This window comes from Microcaecilia unicolor, chromosome 7 (genome assembly GCF_901765095.1).
Source record: "Microcaecilia unicolor chromosome 7, aMicUni1.1, whole genome shotgun sequence".
NCBI lineage: Eukaryota > Metazoa > Chordata > Amphibia > Gymnophiona > Siphonopidae > Microcaecilia > Microcaecilia unicolor.
This window is the reverse complement of record NC_044037.1, coordinates 214,331,209-214,350,115: the sequence shown is the minus strand read 5'-3', so window position 1 is coordinate 214,350,115 and position 18,907 is coordinate 214,331,209. Positions and strand designations below refer to the sequence as shown.

The window sequence follows — 18,907 nt, the reverse complement described above, 5'->3', positions numbered from 1 at the left end:
AGGCACATTGCTGATATCTAATATTCCAATAAAATAAAATAAATATTAAATAGTTTTCTTCTTTTTAAATAAAATAAGGTCCAAAATGGAGGAAAACTTTCATAAATAAGGTTCTTACCATTCTATGCTCAAAATATTTTTAGTAAATTCTGGAAAACTTTTAACTGTACATGATAAAGCCATTAACAGCCTATGCAATAAGGGATCTGTATACTAAACTACTTTAAAGCATTTCAGTTAACATGCACTAACAGGAAACTTCTGCGAGAAGTCAAAAAGGTGCTTATTTTAAGCCTATTTTATCAAGAAAACACCTATGGGACTTCATAAAATGAACTCATAGATCCTACTGCAATAACACACAAATGACTGTGCTGTTCTGATGTAAATGTAAACTATGCAAATTACAGGAATATTTTAAAGATTGCAATTATTTATTGTTTACTGATACAAGTGAGTCAACAATGTGTATCTGGGTTTTACCTCATCAAAGACTTCTGAGGAAATTAGAAAGTCATGGGATGGGAGGTAATGTTCTATTGTGGATTAAAATTGGTTAAAAAGAAAACAGAGAGTAGGTTTAAATGGTCAGTAGTCTCAATGGAGCAGGGGTCTGTGCTGGGACTGCTGTTTTGTAACATATTTATAAATGATCTAGAGATGGAAATAAGGTAATTACATTTGATGACACAGAGTTATTCAAAGTTATTAAATTGCAAAAGGATTGTGAAAAATTAAAAGAGGACCTTACGAGACTGGAAGACTGAGCATTCAAATGGCAGATCACATTGAGGGCCCTTTTTACTAAGGTGCGCTAGTGTTTTTAGAATGTGCTAAAATTAGCATACGTTAAACATTAGAGACACCCATATATTCCTATGGGTACCTCTGGTGTTAGCGTGTGCTAAAAACGTTAGCGTGTCTGTAGCACGGCTTAGTAAACAGGGCACTTAATGTGAGCAAGTGCAAAGTGATGCATGTGTGAAAGAGGAACCTGAACATAGCTATGTGATGCAAGGTTCCACATTAGGAGTCACTGCCCAGGAAAAGAATCTAGGTGTCATCATTGATAATATGTTGAAACCCTCTGCTAAGTATGCAACAGTAGCTAAGAAAGCAAATAGAATGTTAGGAATTATTAGGAAAGGAATGGAAAACAAAAATGAGAATGTTATAATGCCTTCACTCCATGGTATGATTGCACCTCAAATACTGCGTGCAATTCTGATCACCACATCTCAAAAAATATATATATAAAAGAATTAGAAAAGGTACAGAGAAGGGGGATGGGATGACTTCCCTATGAGGAAAGGCTAAAGTGGCTAGGGCTCTTCAGCTTGGAGAAGAGATGGTGGAGGGAAGATATGATAGAGGTCTATAAAATACTAAATGGAGTGGAATGGGTAGACGTGAATCACTTGCTTACTCTTTCCAAAAATACTAGGACTAGGGGGCACACAATGAAACTGCTAAGTAGTACATTTAAATCAAACTGAAGAAAATATTTCTTCACTCCACATGCAATTAAACTCCAGAATTCATTGCCAGAGAATGTGGTAAAAGCAGATAATGTAGCAGGGATTAAAAAAGGTTTGGATAATTTCCTAAAAGAAAAATCCATAAATCATTATTAAGATGGACTAGGGAAAATCCACTGCTTATTTCTAGGATAAGCAGCATAAGATCTGTTTTACTGTTCTGGGATCTTGCCAGGTACTTATGACCTGGATTGGCCACTGTTGGAAATAGAATAGTGGGCTTGATGTACCTTCAGTCGACCCCAGTATGGCAACACCTATGTTTTTAAGGATCTAGTTCTGCTTGGTTCCGTTCTGCAATCAGAACCATGGGATTCCAACTGCATAAGAAGAAGAAATGGCAGCTCAGTGTGGTTCACTGACTCCCCATATTGGCTGGAGGAGATTGTGCACGTCAAAGAATGTTTGGGGAGGAAATAAGAAAAATTTCCAGTGGCAACAGTTTATGCTTAGTGATGAATTTCAGCTGCAGGTTTGGTCTTGGTCACCCTTTATATGCTGGCATTCAAATCTTTTACATACATATTTGGCATGGAAATGTTGGTGCCTACTTAATAAAATAACCCTCCATTGCTTCAGGTACAAACTTAGGGGTTCTTTTATCAAGCTGCTATAAAAGTTGACAGCGCGCCCTTACACAGGGTTTTCCCATGTGCTAAGACCATTTTCCCCACAGCCAGAAAATGGTCAATTTTCTATTTTCTCAATTAATAGCCATATGCTAATATTGCCATTAGTGTGCAGCCATTAAGAAAAATTAGCGCATGAACACTTACTGCTATCCATTTTGTAAAGTGGTAAGGGCTCACACGCTAATCCTGCATTAATCAGGGGGCACTGCAGTGGACTTCACATAAAAGCTCACAGGTACATATTTCACCATTACCTCCTTATATTGTATGGGGAGCCCTCCCAAACCCACCAAAAACATACTGTACCTAAATATACACCACTACAATAGCCCTTATATCTGCACGTGTCACCAATACAACAAAACTCTTCCTCTCTACGATTCCCAATTGTGTCTGTAACACATGAACCTTATTCTATCATAACATCACTTTCAGGCTCATTTTCGAAAGGGATCGCCGGCGATCTTCCGACACAAATCGATACAGCGCCAGCCAACCTTCAAGGGGGCGTTTTGGTAGGGTAGTGAAGGTAGGACGAGGAGCGGAGCTGGGGCGTGGGTTCGAGATGGCCAGTTTCACCTTATAATGGAAAAAAAGAGGCCGGCTTGAAAGAGCATTTCGCCGGCCAGACTTGGTCCATTTATTTTTAGGACCAGGTTTGGAAAAAGTGCCCCAACTGACCAGATGACCACTGGAGGGAAGCGGGGATCACCTCCCCTTACTCCCCCAGTGGTCACCAACCCCCTCCAACCCCCCCAAAAAACTAAAACTTTTTTTTGCCTCAGATGTCATACCCAGCTCCTTGACAGCAGTATACAGGTCCCTGGAGCAGTTTTTAGTGGGTACAGTGCACTTCAGGCAGGTGGACCCAGGCCCATCCCCCCTACCTGTTCCACTTGTGGTGGTTAATGTAGAGCCCTCCAAAAAAAACCAAAAACCCACTGTACCAACATGTAGGTGCCCCCCATTCACCCCTTAGGGCTATGGTAATGGTGTAGAGTTGTGGTGAGTGGTTTTTGGGGGGATTTGGGGGGGCACAGCACACAAGGTAAGGGTGCTATGCACCTGGAAGCTATTTTGGGTTGTTGTTTTTTTTTTAAGTGCCCCTTAGGATACACAGTTGGTGTCCTGGCATGTGAGGGGGGCCAGTGTACTATAAATGCTGGCTCCTCCCACACCCAAATGTCTTGCATTTCACCGGGTTTGAGATGGCAGGGCCCGGTTTCCATTATGGCTGAAAAACGAAGCCGGCCATCTCATATAAACCTGGTGATCCTTCTCTAAACCCAGCAAGTGATTTGGCCAGTGCCTTCTTACGGCGACGGCCCCGAAGATGGCCGGCCATCAATTTGGCCGGCGCCGTTCGATTATGCCCCTCTTTGCATTTGTTCTTTACCGGAATTGGCATATGCCTTACAGTACTATGTAGGCCACATTGAGCCTGCAAATAGGTGGGAAAATGTGGGATACAAATGTAACAAATAAATAAATATGTGGTACAGTAGATTTTGGTTGGTTTTTGGGGAAGTGACAATTTCTACCACAAGTGGAATTCCAGTTAGAGTGGATTATTGGCCTGGGCCCTCTTCTCTACAATGGACTGTTCTGACCACTAGGCTACTCCAGGGACCTGCTTGCTGCTCTAATAGGACTGACATAACATCTGAAGTTGTCACAGAGGCTGGTATGTACTGTTTCTTTCACTTCTTTCGGTGGTGGGAGGTGATCAGTGACATCTGGGGAAGTAAGGGGGAGTCATGCCTTAATCCCTCCAGTGGTCATTTAGGGCACCTTTCTATAACTTATTTGTGACTGAGGAAAACACAAGGAAGTAGGATGTATGATGGTCCTTCCAACCACAAAAAAAAAAAAAAAAACAGGAGGCGAGTGCAAAGCAAGGAGATTATTGTAGTAATTGCACCACTAAGACTCGACACTGTACCCTGTTTTGGCATTTCCGCCTGCGTCAGGAGACTGTGAACGTGCAGCCTAATAAAACAAGAGGCAATCAGAAACGTTTTTCCTTCGACAAAATGCATTCCTTGTGTTAAGGTATAAACATTGCCTTTACCTCTGAAGAGAATATTGATTTCCTATTGTTTTATTAGGCTGCACATTCACAGACTCCTGACGCAGGCGGAAATGCCGAAACAGGGCACAGTGTCGAGTGTTAGTGGTGCAACTGCTACAATAAACTACTTGTTTTGGACTCAAGCCTCCTGATTTCATGGTTGGAAGGGCCATCATACATCCCGCTTCTTTGTGTTTTCCTGTGACTGTCCATAGGGGTGTTCTTGTTCCTCCACCTTTGGGTGGTTCTTCCTCCCCTTAGTCATGATTGAAACAGCTCCAGACCAAAATGTCCAACATTTAGCCCTGGACATTTCTGCTTTGTTCCATCATGACAGAAAAACATCCAAGTTGTGGGAACACCCAAATTTTGCCGCCAAAATGAATGGGCTGTGGCGCATTTGCCGCATCAGGAATCACTAGCAAGGTTTAGTAAAAGAGGCCCTTAATTTGGATCTACATTCTCTATCCATGCAGTATATAAGAACTGCTCCTGGAATCAAGAATGCCTTTTGACATTATTTTGCTTTAGCTACTTCTGATTCCTTTGAAGCAGTTGGTACTGTGTATGTATGCTGTATACTTGTAAGGCTATCATTAACTATGTTGCAATTGCACTCAAGTTATTTTTCCCAAAGGGGAAATAGTTGGTAATTAAACAGTGCTATATACCTACAGCAGAGTAAAGAAAACAAATGATGAAATCTGCAGCCATCACATTCATTGAAATGTTCCAGAAAACATGGAATTTTCCTTTAAAAAAAAAATACTTAGGGGTCCTTTATAAAGCTGTGGTAAAAAGGGCCCTATGATAGCAGCAGGGGCCATTTTTGCTTCATGCTGGGGCCCTTTTTACTGCAGCGAGTAACAAGGCTGAAAAAAAGAGATGGCCACTCTTACCATGTGGCCATGTGGGGGGAGCCCTTACCACTACCCATTGAAGTGGCGGTATGGGCTCCCACGCTAATCGGCGTTACATTGGCCACCCTCCAATCTTTCGGTACCACGCTCGATTTTAAAGATAAATTACATATTACTAACAATAGCTTTGCAAGTTCATTTTTCAGTTCTATCAGTACTCTGGGATGAATACCATCCAGTCTAGGAGATTTGCTACTGTTCAGTTTGTAGAACTGTCCCATTACATCCTCCAGGTTTACAGAGAATTCATTAAGTTTCTCCGACTCGTCAGCTTTGAATACCATTTCTGGCACCGGTATTCCACCCAAATCTTCCTCGATGAAGACTGAAGCAAAGAATTCATTTAATCTCTCCGCTATGGCTTTGTCTTCCCTGATTGCCCCTTTTACTCCTTGGTCATCTAGCGGTCCAACCGATTCTTTTGCTGGCTTCCTGTTTTTAATATACCTAAAAAAAAATTTTACTATGTGTTTTGGCTTCCAACGCAATCTTTTTTTCAAACTCCATCTTAGCCTTCCTTATCAGCGCTTTGCATTTGACTTGACATTCCTTATGCTGTTTCTTATTATTTTCAGTCGATTCCTTCTTCCATTTTCTGAAGGATTTTCTTTTAGCTCTAAAAGCTTCCTTCACCTCACTTTTTAACCATGCCGGCTGTCGTTTGGTCTTCCAACCTCCTTTTTTAATACGCGGAATATATTTGGCCTGAGCTTCCAGGATGGTGTTTTTTAACAGCATCCACGCCTGATGTAAATTTTTGACCCTCGCAGCCACTCCTCTAAGTTTTTTTCACCATTCTTCTTATTTTATCATAGTCTCCTTTTTTAAAGTTAAACGCTAATGCATTTGATCTCCTATGTATACTTACTTCAAAGCTAATATCAAATCCGATCATATTATGATCACTTGTATCAAGTGGCCCCAGCACCATTACCTCCCGCACCAGATCATGCGCTCCACTAAGGACTAGGTCTAGAATTTTTCCTTCTCTCGTTGGCTCCTGTACCAGCTGCTCCATAAAGCAGTCCTTGATTTCATCAAGGAATTTTATGTCCCTAGCATAGGCGTAGACTGGGGGGGGGCGAGGGGGGGCAGTGCCCCCCAAACGACGCGAGGCGCTGCCGCGCCATTAGTTAAAAAAAAAAAAAAAAGTTAAAAAAAAAAAAAAAACACATGCAGGCACGTGCTCCTCTCCGTCCGATTGGCTTCCCTGCCCTCTCTATCTGCGTCCCGCCTTCCTCTGACGTCATTTCCTTTCGGGCGGGACGCAGACAGAGAGGGCAGGGAAGCCAAGCGGACGGAGAGGAGCGTCTCCGTCTACTCCTCTCTCTTCCTCCCTCCCTCCGGCGCAGGCAGCAGTCTTTTCCAGCGTTCCTGGCAGCGGTAGCATTGTACACGCTGCCTTTGGCTCTGCCCCGAAGCCTTCTCTTCAAGTTCCTGTTCCCGCATAGGTGGGAACAGGAACTTGAAGAGAAGGCTTCCGGGGCAGACCGAAGGCAGCGTGTATATCGCTACAGCTGCCAGGAACGCTGGAAAAGACTGCTGCCTGCGCCGGAGGGAGGGAGGGAGGGAGGGAGGAAGAGAGGGGGTAAACGGAGTCACCATCTTGGACCTCGCGCGGGGGGGAGGGGTGGGGAGATGGATAGTACTGGGAGGGGTGGGGAGCAGAGGGAAGGAGCAGGAGATGGATGGGACTGGGAGGGTGGGAAGCAGTGGGAAGGAGCAGGAGATGGATGGGACTGGGAGGGTGGGAAGCAGTGGGAAGGAGCAGGAGATGGATGGGACTGGGAGGGGTGGGAAGGAGCAAGAGATGGATGGGACTGGGAGGGGTGGGTGGGGAGCAGAGGGAAGGACCAGGAATTGGATTGGACTGGGAAAGGAGGTGAGCAGAGGGAAGGAGCAGGAGATGGATGGGACTGGGAGGGGTGGGGAGCAGCGGGAAGGAGCAAGAGATGGTTGGGACTGGGAGGGGTGGGGAGCAGAGGGAAGGAGCAAGAGATGGATGGGACTGCGAGGGGTGGGGAGCAGAGGGATGGACCAGGAGATGGATGGGATTTGGAGAGGTCAGGCACAGCAGAGGGAAGGAGCAAGAGATGGATGGGACGGAGGGATGGTGAGCAGAGGGAAGGAACAGAAGATGGATGGGACTGGGAAGGGTGGGGAGCAGAGGGAAGGAGCAAGAGATGGATGGGACTGGGAAGGGTGGGGAGCAGAGGGAAGCCTACTGGAAAGAAGACACTGCATAAAACAGAAGACACTGGGATCAAAGCGAATAGAAAAACTACATGATCAGACAACAAAGGTAAATAATAGTTTATTTTATTCATAATTTATTAATTGAAATGTCAGCTTTTTGAAATGTGCATCTGTGATATTTTGCCTGTAAATTTCATTTCCTTCCTCCATATTAGCATATTCATTTGCATATGTATATATGCAAATGATATGCTAATATGCTCCGCCCATTTTTTGCCCCCCCAAATGAAACAGTCAAACTACGCCTATGGTCCCTAGCGTGCTCTGTTGTTACATTTACTCGGTCCATATCGGGGTAATTGAAATCACCCATTATTATTGTGTTGCCCAGTTTGTTTGCATCCCTAATTTCCTTTAACATTTCTACATCTGTCTGTTCATCCTGGCCAGGCAAATGGTAGTACACTCCTATCACAATCCTTTTCCCCTTTACACATGGAGTTTGAATCCACAGTGATTCCAAGAAGTGTTTTGTTTCCTGCACAATTTTTAATCTATTTGATTCAAGGCTCTCTTTAATATACAGTGCTACCCCTCCACCAATTCGATCCAACTTATCACTACGATATAATTTGTACCCCAGTATGACAGTGTCCCACTGGTTATCCTCCCTCCACCAGGTCTCAGAGATGCCTATTATTATCTAATTTTTCATTTAGTGTAATATATTCTAACTCTCCCATCTTATTTCTTAGGCTCCTGGCATTCGCATATAGACATTTCAAACTATGTTTGTTCCTGTTTACATCATGCTCAGTACTTGACAGTATTAATTTGCAATCTTTTGTCTGTTTTATATTTTTATTTAAGGACACCTGATCTACTATGGTCTCTTTTGCAACCTCACTAACAGGATACCCTATCTTCCCTGTTTTGGTGATATCTTTGAAAGATACCTTATCCCGAACCATGCACTTTTGAGGTCCCCTTGTTTGTTAAGACCTTTTTAGACAATCTGACTTATGAAAAAATTTCTAGTGGATTAACTATCATGGTTGCAGTCTCTGGATATTGGGCGGCATAGTCAAGGATGACACGAATATACCACTTGACTCTGGTAGTGCTCTGAAAATATCCTACAAAATCCATACCAGCTCTCTCAAAGGGGAACTCCATGAAGGACATTAGCACTAAGGGGGCAGGTCAGAATTTATCATGCTTAATTAACTGGCACATAGGGCAGTGGAGGCAAAGCAATATGGCTGCCACACGAGAGCTGTAATAGGTGCGCTTTCTTCTGTTGCAGCAATGGAGGTGGTGAGTCCTATGGATAATTTTGTGCACCAAGATCAAGATCCAGCTGTTTCCTGAATTGGTTGGATGCTGGGAGACTTACAGCAGTCTAGAGAGGTGGAGTCTCCCTTGGCCCTAGAAACAGGGCATTGATCTTGCAGATTGAGGATGGTGAGGAAGGCAGAGGTGAGCATGACACCACCATGATCAGTTCATTACACCCTGTCTCTGTTCCTGAATTGGCTACAAGAGAGATTTCTGAAGGACAATATCGAGGAACAGGTCATATATCTGGGTGGAGGAGTGGCCTAGTGGTTAGGGTGGTGGACTTTGGTCCTGAGGAACTGAGTTCAATTCCCACTTCGGGCACAGGCAGCTCCTTGTGACTCTGAGCAAGTCACTTAACCCTCCATTGCCCCATGTAAGCCACATTGAGCCTGCCATGAGTGGGAAAGCACAGGGTACAAATGTAACAAAATAAAAATATATTCACTGGATACTTTATGTTGAGTGATTATTTTGAAGCTACTGGGCAAGTATTGCCAATACAGAAACTTCAGGTTGTGGCTTTAGAATTCATTTGATAACATGAGTAATCTTTTATCCATTGTTGTATAGTAACTAAGTAAATGTAACCAATTACTGTACTTAAGTAAAGGTTTTGTTACTTTTAATTATAAAGAAGTATAGGAAAGATTTGTTACTTTTACTTTTACTGAAGTAATAATTTCACCAACTTTTACTACTTTTACTCAGTTAATTGTTATGCTTGCAGTTAAAAGTAAAAAGTAAAAGCAGAAGTGAGACATAAATGATGATTCCTCAGTAAACCAAATGAAACAGCAAACCCTGCAACAGGATTTTGCTATTGTAAGCATCATCATGCAAACAGTTGATCATCTTATATTAAATCCTGCTGTTCAGAGAATACAGCCTACGAGAGCAGTGGAGTTGCCTGTGTTTGTTGAGCTGGCTACTGGTCTCCAGCCAAACAGATCAATGATGAGTTGGGTCACTTTGAAGTAGAGATGAAGCTGAAGCTGGTTGCAATTTGTGGTGAACAGACATATATCTCTACCACAACAGACTGCAGGATATCCCATGGAACGTTTTACATTGGGGTGACTGTCCACTGGATTGATACAGTCTTTAAAGAGAAAGTCTCTTGTCTAGCCTTATGAAGATTGAAAGGTTCCCACATATTTGGCATTTTTGCATCAGTTCTCAAAGATATTCAAACAGACTTTGCCATTAAATGGAACATTTTTAGAATAAGAACAGGCGATGATTCTAACTTTGTGAAAGACTACTTTGTAATTGGACAGCCTAATGATGATAACGAAGATGAAGATGCAAGTGATGAATTAGATGGAACTACTTTTAATGCAGATGATAATGTCAATGATGATGGCAAAGCATTCTTTGCTATAAGCCAGTCAAGTGTTTCAGAGATTCCCTTGATCTATACCTGCAGACCCAGTCAGAAGGTATCAGTAATATTGCAGCCTGGCCTGAATTGAAGGAACTCTTTATCATACTGAACACTCCACCTTCTGCTAGGGCAATTGTTGAAAACCTTTTCAGTTGTGCTGGAATTAATTATTCACAAGCAAATCTGCATGGGTTACAGCCATTTTCAAAATTTAGTTTTACTAGAAGCAAAGCAGATTGAATTGTAGAACAATAAAGTTGTTGGGATAAAAATGTTAACAATAGTTGCATTCATTGTAGTTGAGGTACTTTTACTTTCTACTCAAAAAGTATTATATTAGGCAATAACTTCTACTTTTACTTAAGTAAAATTTTTAATGTGTTCTTTACTCTGCAACACGTTTGTTCCAATAGAAAAATGCAAAGGAAACTTAGAAGGATCAAAGAAACTTAACAAGAGGAACTTGCTTTTCTTTCTGGATTTAATTTGAGTCTATGGTTTAAAATCCAGTCCTCAATAACCTGTACACAAATTCCCAACTCTTTCAGTGTGCTGCACCAATCCCCTGTTACGGGTAAAAGCAAGATGATATCATCTGTATAAACAAAAAATGGTATGTTTAGCCTTTCTAACACCAAACCCAGAGGCTGGAGCAGCACATTGAAAAGTGAAGGGGACAGCGGGGACCCCTGATGAACCCTGCAGTCTGGAATCCAACCCACAGATGTTACCTGGTTTTTGCATTCTGTAACTATGAGTAGTAAGAAATCCTCTGAACCAATACATTCTCACCTATCCCTATGCCACTCAACCTGGATAACAAGATATTATGGTTTGCCAGGCCGAATGCAGCGGACAGGTTGCATTTTGACCACGGCTCAGCAGTGCGTTACCGTTGGCAACAATGGAAGCTATCACTGTTTCCGTACTGTAATTCTTGCAAACATCTGACAGAGACAGATGTAAAATGCTGCTTTTATCCAAATATATATCTAACATTTTTGACACACATCCCTCCATTATCTTTACAAACAGTGGTATCAAGGCAATTGAGCGAATCTCCGCTAGGATTTTTCGGAATTGGTGTAAGTGCAATCTCCCTTCATTACGAAGGAAATTTACCATTTGAAAGACAGTCATTAACCCAGAATGTCAATGCCAATAGAAAGATATCATTTGTAGAATTCATTAAAAATGCTGCACATGGGTCTAGACTATAATTAGAGAACCCATGTAACAGCTGCTCTATCGACAGAGATTGGATTGGAAATTATTCCATATGCGATCTGCTGGAATGTTAACTTGCCAATCTTGTGTGATCCACTTGCTGCCTGTTGATTCTAGGGTCCTTGAATGACCTTTTCTTTCATAGCTTGGGATTCTTGAGCAATGTCTTCAAATGTGTTAATTTTGTACTTACCATGATAGTAATGAACCTTACTCCTAAACCATATTCAGTACAGCACCCGCATAGCTAAATGACCAAAGTTAAGACTGCTATTTATGTGGTCCTATTTGGCACCAGCACAGAATTGTGATGGCACTTGCATTGCTACCAGTTCCTCCCCAACCCTGCGTCTGGAATACCCCTCTCTGACTTACAAATCAGCCGGTCAGAGCTGATATTCAGCAGTACTGGCAGTTAAGTGGCCGGCCCACACAGTGTGATTATAAGTGACCAGGAGCATCTCCTGCCTGCTTAAATTACTTTGAATATCAACCGCTATGTCTTTATCTTCATTTAGGGATGAAGTTATCAAGCTGCGTTAGGACAATAACCCATGCTATTTGCTCCTTAACATGACTTAAAGGGCACTAACTCTGGTTGTTTTCCCTAATGCAGCATTATTTAAGTCAATGCTGGGTGTGTGGTAATCAGTTCCAAAACATGCCAAATGCATGTAAAGTGACTCATTACTAAGTAAATACTGTACTGCAGCTTGTGGTGTGCACCGGATGCTGCAGTATATCAGACAAAATAACTTCAGCTAAAAGCTGGGGTTATTTTACCATCTGGGAGCATCGGGCCACCAAATCACATGCAGAAGTGATGCCCTTATACAAAAACATGACCCCCTAATGGTAGTACTTTGGGACTACCTCTAGGGGTCAATAGTGTAATTTTGGATTATGGTGCAGGTAAGGGCAGGCATGACTGGGTATTACTTCTATCCAGGACATGAGACACCAGGATTAAATTATGGTAGGCCTGGGGAGGAGGGGGGACTCAGGAAGATAGTGGAGGGGTGTGGATGTTTCATGCCTTGGAGGTTTCCTGATGGGGAAGGGCACTTCCTGGTGAGTACCACTACTAAGGGGGAAGTCAGATTCAGAGGGGTTACTTTGGGGGAGGTGGCCTTTATGCTTTGGGGTGCCCTTTGACCACTTTTGTTTAGTCCAGACCAGATCCTTTACAATAATGCTCAGGAGAATCGGGCCATTGCATGGTAGCCTGATGCTCTTAGGTTAATGGACTAATGCTGCTTGTGAGGTGGCTTGGAGACAGTGTTATTCCTTTACCACAGGAGTCCGCAGATTGCAGTTCTGATATACCACAGGTTGATGACTCTCATGATATATCAAAGGGGCCCTTTTACTAAAGAATGTTAAGCCCATAATATGCAATTAGGGTGTCTTTTACTAAGCCTCGGTAGATTTTTAGCTCACCGTAGAAATCAGCTGACGGTAAATGCTGAGATGCCCATGGGTGTCTCAGTATTTACAGCCAGCTGATTTCTACTGCGAGCTAAAAACTCTACCGAGTCTTAGTAAAAGACCCCCTTAGAGCGCAAAAACAGGCTACCGCACAAACACATTAAAGCATTTTGCGGTATTTTTTCTGTTGCTGCAAGCTAAACCGTGTATTATTTAATTGTTAAAAATTTTTCTCTAAGGCATGTGCTAGACTAGCACGTTATGATTAGCTCCTGCTAACTGGCTAAGGTTGATTTAAATCAAGAGCACTTATCACCTCCTAAATAGGAGGCGGTAAGTGCTCCCTCCTTAATTTTCTGCAAGTGCTTCACGGGAACATTAGCACATGACCTGCATATAAACAAAAAGAAAAAGCCTTCAAAAAGTGCATAGCGTGCCGTAAAGTCCCACATTATAATGTGCTAAGCCCATATTTTACTGCAATTTAGCGGAAAGGCACACCTTGATAACTGGCATTCAAATACAGATTAAAATATGTCTTTTTTTATTAGCATTCAAAATCTCTTTTAAATGTTAGTGCCAACAACCAGGTTCTGCCCTGGTTAGGGTGGAGCCCATCATGTCTGAATAAGCTCCTCCTTTCTCAGAATGCTCCGCAGTTCCTAATAAATCTAAAGCACAAGTGGTGAGGTAAAGAAAAAAAAAATCCTTCCAAGCTATTTTGACACATACCTAGGTTTGTTTCTAGAACAGAAATCTCCTTCCATGTAATGGTAAGAAACAGTGAATTCTGCTGACAAGAATTTGTTGCAATAAAATCTCATGCCTAGGCATATATTTTCTGCAAGTCCAAACATGTCCCTTTCCAAAAAAAATTAACTCCTGCTAAAAGAACATTGTGTTCTGCTGTCTTAGATTAAGAGACAGAAATACACTGAACCTCATAATTGTGCCTGGAAAGCTTGTAGAAGCAGCCCAAGGGTGCAATGGAACAGTAAGTAGGAGAAAGAGGGTCTGGTTCAGAGATTACAATTTGTTGGCACCTGCCAGAGTCTGTGATGTGTACTGCTGATTGAATTCTGAGTTGTTTTGTAAAGCAGGCCTCAGTGTGACTTATTTCTTGAAGTAGAGACTAATAAACAGCCTTTTCAGTTGCCCTGCCTTACAGAGCACGCAAACCAGACCACAACTGACTCCCCTAACCAGTAACCACCAGAGGCACTCTGACCTTGAAGAAATCATTAGATTTCTCTATGCTTCAATTTAGACTGACAGAGGCTGTTCAAACCTGTTTTATATAATGCTAATTATAATAATAATAATAATTATTATTATTAATAGCATTTGTATAGCACTACCAGACGCACGAGTATTATTAGTTAGTTAATTTTAAAATTCCTTAATAAAATATTGCCAAAGTGTCCAGGATTTGAAGCTCAGTATGTAAGCCTGTTTGATGGCTCTGTATGAATGTACATTACACAAGCAGAATGACAAGTGTTACCTATTTGTTTTGATGTACAAAGTCACATTAACGTGAGAATGACCTTTCAGTGCATGTACTCTTAATATTCCGCTATTTAGCTGGCAGCGATCAGAGGTTTTTTAAGCGCTAAACATCGCTAGCTAAATTAGACTCAGATATTCAATTCCAGGCCAAGTCCGAGCACCATCATTGAATATCTAGCTTTCACCGGACATGTGCTAGCCTCCGGAACTTATGCGGGTCCTGGCTGATATTCAGTCAGGACTTGTAAAGTTACTTATATGAGTACTGGCTGAATATCAGGGGATCAGTAATCCCCCCCCCCCCCACCCACCGATTTGGATCCTCTATGATCCCACCCCAAAACAGATCCTGGCATGCCCCATCCCACCAAGGACTGACCCTCCTCCAAAAATAGTTCCCCCTCTCTGCACCTCTTGTGAAAATAGACCCCCCCCCTAACCCCCACCTGTAGTCAATCCCCTTATGCTCCTTGTTGGCCTAGTGGCGTGGGCCCATCAGGAGCAATCCTCACTCACTCCTACTGGATTGTATAACTGTTTACCATCATAAATGTAATTAGCATTATATAAAACAGGTTTGAACAGCACCTGTAAAATGGTTACCTGTGAAGTCAGAAGTCACCTATTTAGGGGTCACTGTGGATTCCAGTCTTACATGAAATTCTCATAATCCTAAACTGGTATATTCCTAACACTACTAACTGCAACTCCTTGGCAGATGAAAGTTTTTCATACAGTAGGACGGTTTTAGACCAATCATTTATTTATTTATTTTATTTGTTACATTTGTACCCCACATTTTCCCACCTATTTGCAGGCTCAATGTGGCTTACATAATACTGTAAGGCGTTAGTCGCCTTCAATGAAAAACAGATACAAAGTGATATTGTTATCAAAGAGGATCATGTGTTACAGATACATTAGGAGAATCGAAGAGAAGAAGAGTTATATAGTGTTCATTTTTGCATAGTTATTGCTTATTTAGATTACTGCAACACAATGTATCTGGGTCTCCCTGCCTTCTCTGTGAAAGGTGAAGGAGTGGAGTAAAGGGTCATGGATTTGATATACTACTTTTCTGTAGTACATTTATTATATGTAGGTACTTTCTATGTCCCTAGTGGACTCACCATCTAAGGCTTCTTCTTTTTTTTTTTGTACCTCAGGCAACAGAGGGTAGATGATAGAGAATTCTGCAGCTAGTATAGTTTTCAGTTTAAAAACATTTGACTGTATTTCACCTATTCTAGCTTTGTTGAATTGGTTGTCAACCTTATGTTTCAGTTTAAATCAGACATTGATTTTTAAAGCTGAGAATTTATCGCTACCATTCCCTACAAAGTAGATGTCTTTTTTATTTTCCTTCCTTGTAGCTTATAATCTCATTTTAACTTGTCTATGCATTCTTTTAATATTGCCCATAAAGCACATACTCATAACTGTATGCTATCTATAGCTGGTACTCACCTCTAGAATATCTAGCCAGTTGAAATTAAGATGGCATGTGGTTTAGGGGAGTAGCCTGATCAACAAGACACTTCCAAGCAAAACCAAGCAGACGAGAAATGGCAAAATATTCTTTAATAGTGAATAAGACTCGACACTGCACTGTGTTTCGGCGAACACCGCCTGCCTCAGGAGTCTACAGGTTCAAATCAAACACGTGATTACAAATACATAAAATAGTGTGAGGACAGAAAATATACCAGTAAATACATAAGAATCATAAGAATGCATAGATACAAAACATGAGAACAAGGTGTAAAAACCAGTATAAAAGAAAAAAAATCTGTGATAAAATCAATTGAAAAGAGAAAAATTTAAAGACATGTATATCCATCCAATAGCGAGTAAGGCACAACATATTGCTAACCTGTAGATGGTGATCAATTGTAGATGCAGCCAAATGGAGCAAGCATACCCAATCTGGATTTGGGTAGGCTGGAATGGGCTTTAATGGCAACTCTAGTAGGTAGAACATAAGGAAAGAGCCAGGAGGACTTCTACTGTCTATGTCCCAGAAACACCAAAGAAAGACTCATGATAAGCCATATAATATCACATTCATTGTTGATGTAATCAAGAATTGAAAATGAGTGTGACTGTTAGGCAGACTGGATGGACCGTTTAAGTCTATCTGCTATCACTTACTACGTTATTATGTTATTCTTTGGTTACTATACATCAATAACGTACTCTTGTTCAATATTCCCAATTCTTTTATTTAATAGAACATATCCCTGTCATTCATTCACATTTAAACCCATAATTCCTACTAAGAAACTCCCTCTTTCACACCTTTCACCTCGCCACAGAGCCATTTGATTTTTCGCTCATATCACCTTTATGTTTTAAACATTCATTCTTACTTGCAACAGTATCTTTTCCATGTTTTAAACATCATACAAATCAGTCTTTTACATAGTTCCACTTCTCAGCCTCCAAAACACTGACTGTACAGTCGGTGTTTTGGAGGCTGAGAAGTGGAGCTATGTAAAAGACTGATTTGTATCATGTTTAAAACATGGAAAAGATACTGTTGCAAGTAAGAATGAATGTTTAAAACATAAAGGTGATAAGAGCAAAAATCTATCGGCTCTGTGGCGAGGTGAAAGGTGTGAAAGAGGGAGTTCCTTAGTAGGAATTATGGGTTTAAGTGTGAATGAATGACAAGGATATGTTCTATTAAATAAAAGAATTGGAAATATTGAACAAGAGTACGTTATTGACGTATGATACAAGATAGTAGTCTAAGATATTGTAGTTTTCCCCTTTAGTAAATAGTATTCTTTGGTTACTACCATGAAATTTCAAGTTTCAAAGTTGTATTAAGATTTACTATCCTGCTCATCAGAATATGCCATTTGGGCAACTTACAATCTTAAAGCTAGAGAAGACATAGCAATCAAACAACAACAGGCAATAGGGATATGAGGTGGAAATACAATCATTGATAGGACAGAAGGTGGGGGAGAGAAACACAAAAGGCTAACATTCATGTATTCCATAGCCCTACAACTAGCTCTGTGCAGTCACTAGGGAGAAAAAAAAAAGAAATGAAAAACTTTAGGAGTAAGGATCCCGAAATACAAAGGTGTTAAGGTCAGCCTTGAACTGAGCTAAATATGTTTGCTGTCGTAAATGCTGAGGTAAAGAATTCCAAATTTCTGGGCCCTGTACCAAATAATGCAATGTCTAGTGTGTTTGTGAATAATTTCCCTGTTACTTGGTACATTGAGACGATTTTAATGAACAGATCTGTGAGACAGTGAAGAAAGATATGGTGCTATGTGACACACAAGATAGGCTGGTTCTTCACGGGTGTAGATCTTGAAAACCAGGAGTAGTGTCCTGTAAGTGATTTGGTGCTAAATGGGTAACCAGCAGGCGTTTCTAAGATGAGGCATGACATAGTCATATTTTTTGAGACGGTTGATAACTTTAATTGCTGTGTTTTGTATTATCTGCAGCCTATGAAGGTCTTTGATCCAGAGGCCCATGTATCAGGAATTACAGTAATCCAACTTGCTAATCACAAGGAAATGTATCAGAATGTTAAGTGCGGGAAGGTGTCATAGGGATCGGATAGATCTGATCAAAGTTTATAAAAAGAGAGTTGTATAACCAGAGATATTTGGTTTTGTGGTGTGAGTTTGTATCTAAGATAACACTTAGGAGATGTGTGGTTTGTATCTGTGTGACAGGGATATCATAGAGGAGAATAGAAGAAGTGAAAACTACTTGATCTTGGTCAGTGAAAAGAAGAGCCTTAGATTTGTTAGGATTCAAAACATGTTTGTTGTCTCAAAGCCAAGATGTGATAGATATTAGTTTTCTGTTGATGGAAGAGATATCCTGTTGGTCAGAGGGGTTTAATGGACAGAGAATCTGGATGTCATCAGCATACATGAACATAGTAAGGTCGAGGGACTGGGCTTTAGTGAGGAAGGGGCAAGAAAAACGTTAAGCAGTATTGTGGAAAGTATTGAACCTTGGGGTACTCCGGAAGCAAGCATGTATGAAGCAGATGATTGCTGTTGGAGTGAACTACATATTTCCTATCTGCCAAATATGATGAGAACCAATTATGCATATTATCGGTCAAGCCAATGTCGTATAAACGGTTAAGGAGAACTGTGTGGTTCCACAAGGCTGTGTCATCCTCGGTGATTACTAATCTCTACTTACCTTAATCCAGAGCTTTGGAACTGAATATTTTTGCATGTGAAAAATATATAGCTGGAATCAAATTATGGTAAAGATGCGGCTGCTGGTATGAGAAATCAAACGTAGAAAATTAAATTTGCTTAATTACAAGTTTCATTTGATAAATGTTATAATATTGCTTTTCACTATTTTCTTGGAAAACAGCATGCCTAGTCTCATAAGCTTATCTATCTATTGATGTACTTAATACAATCTTAATACAACTTTGAAACTTGAAATTTCATGGTAGTAACCAAAGAATACTATTTACTAAAGGGGAAAACTACAATATCTTAGACTAATATCTTGTATCATACATCAATAACGTACTCTTGTTCAATATTTCCAATTCCTTTATTTAATAGAACATATCCCTGTCATTCATTCACACTTAAACCCATAATTCCTACTAAGGAACTCCCTCTTTCACACCTTTCACCTCGCCACAGAGCCGA

General features: G+C 41.0%; 1 protein-coding gene across 1 annotated transcript in view; it reads left to right on the top strand.

Annotated features, from left to right (window-relative positions):
• Nucleotides 1-18,907, top strand: part of PPP1R1C (protein phosphatase 1 regulatory inhibitor subunit 1C) — a 94,179-nt gene that overhangs the window by 25,660 nt on the left and 49,612 nt on the right. The window lies entirely within an intron of this gene.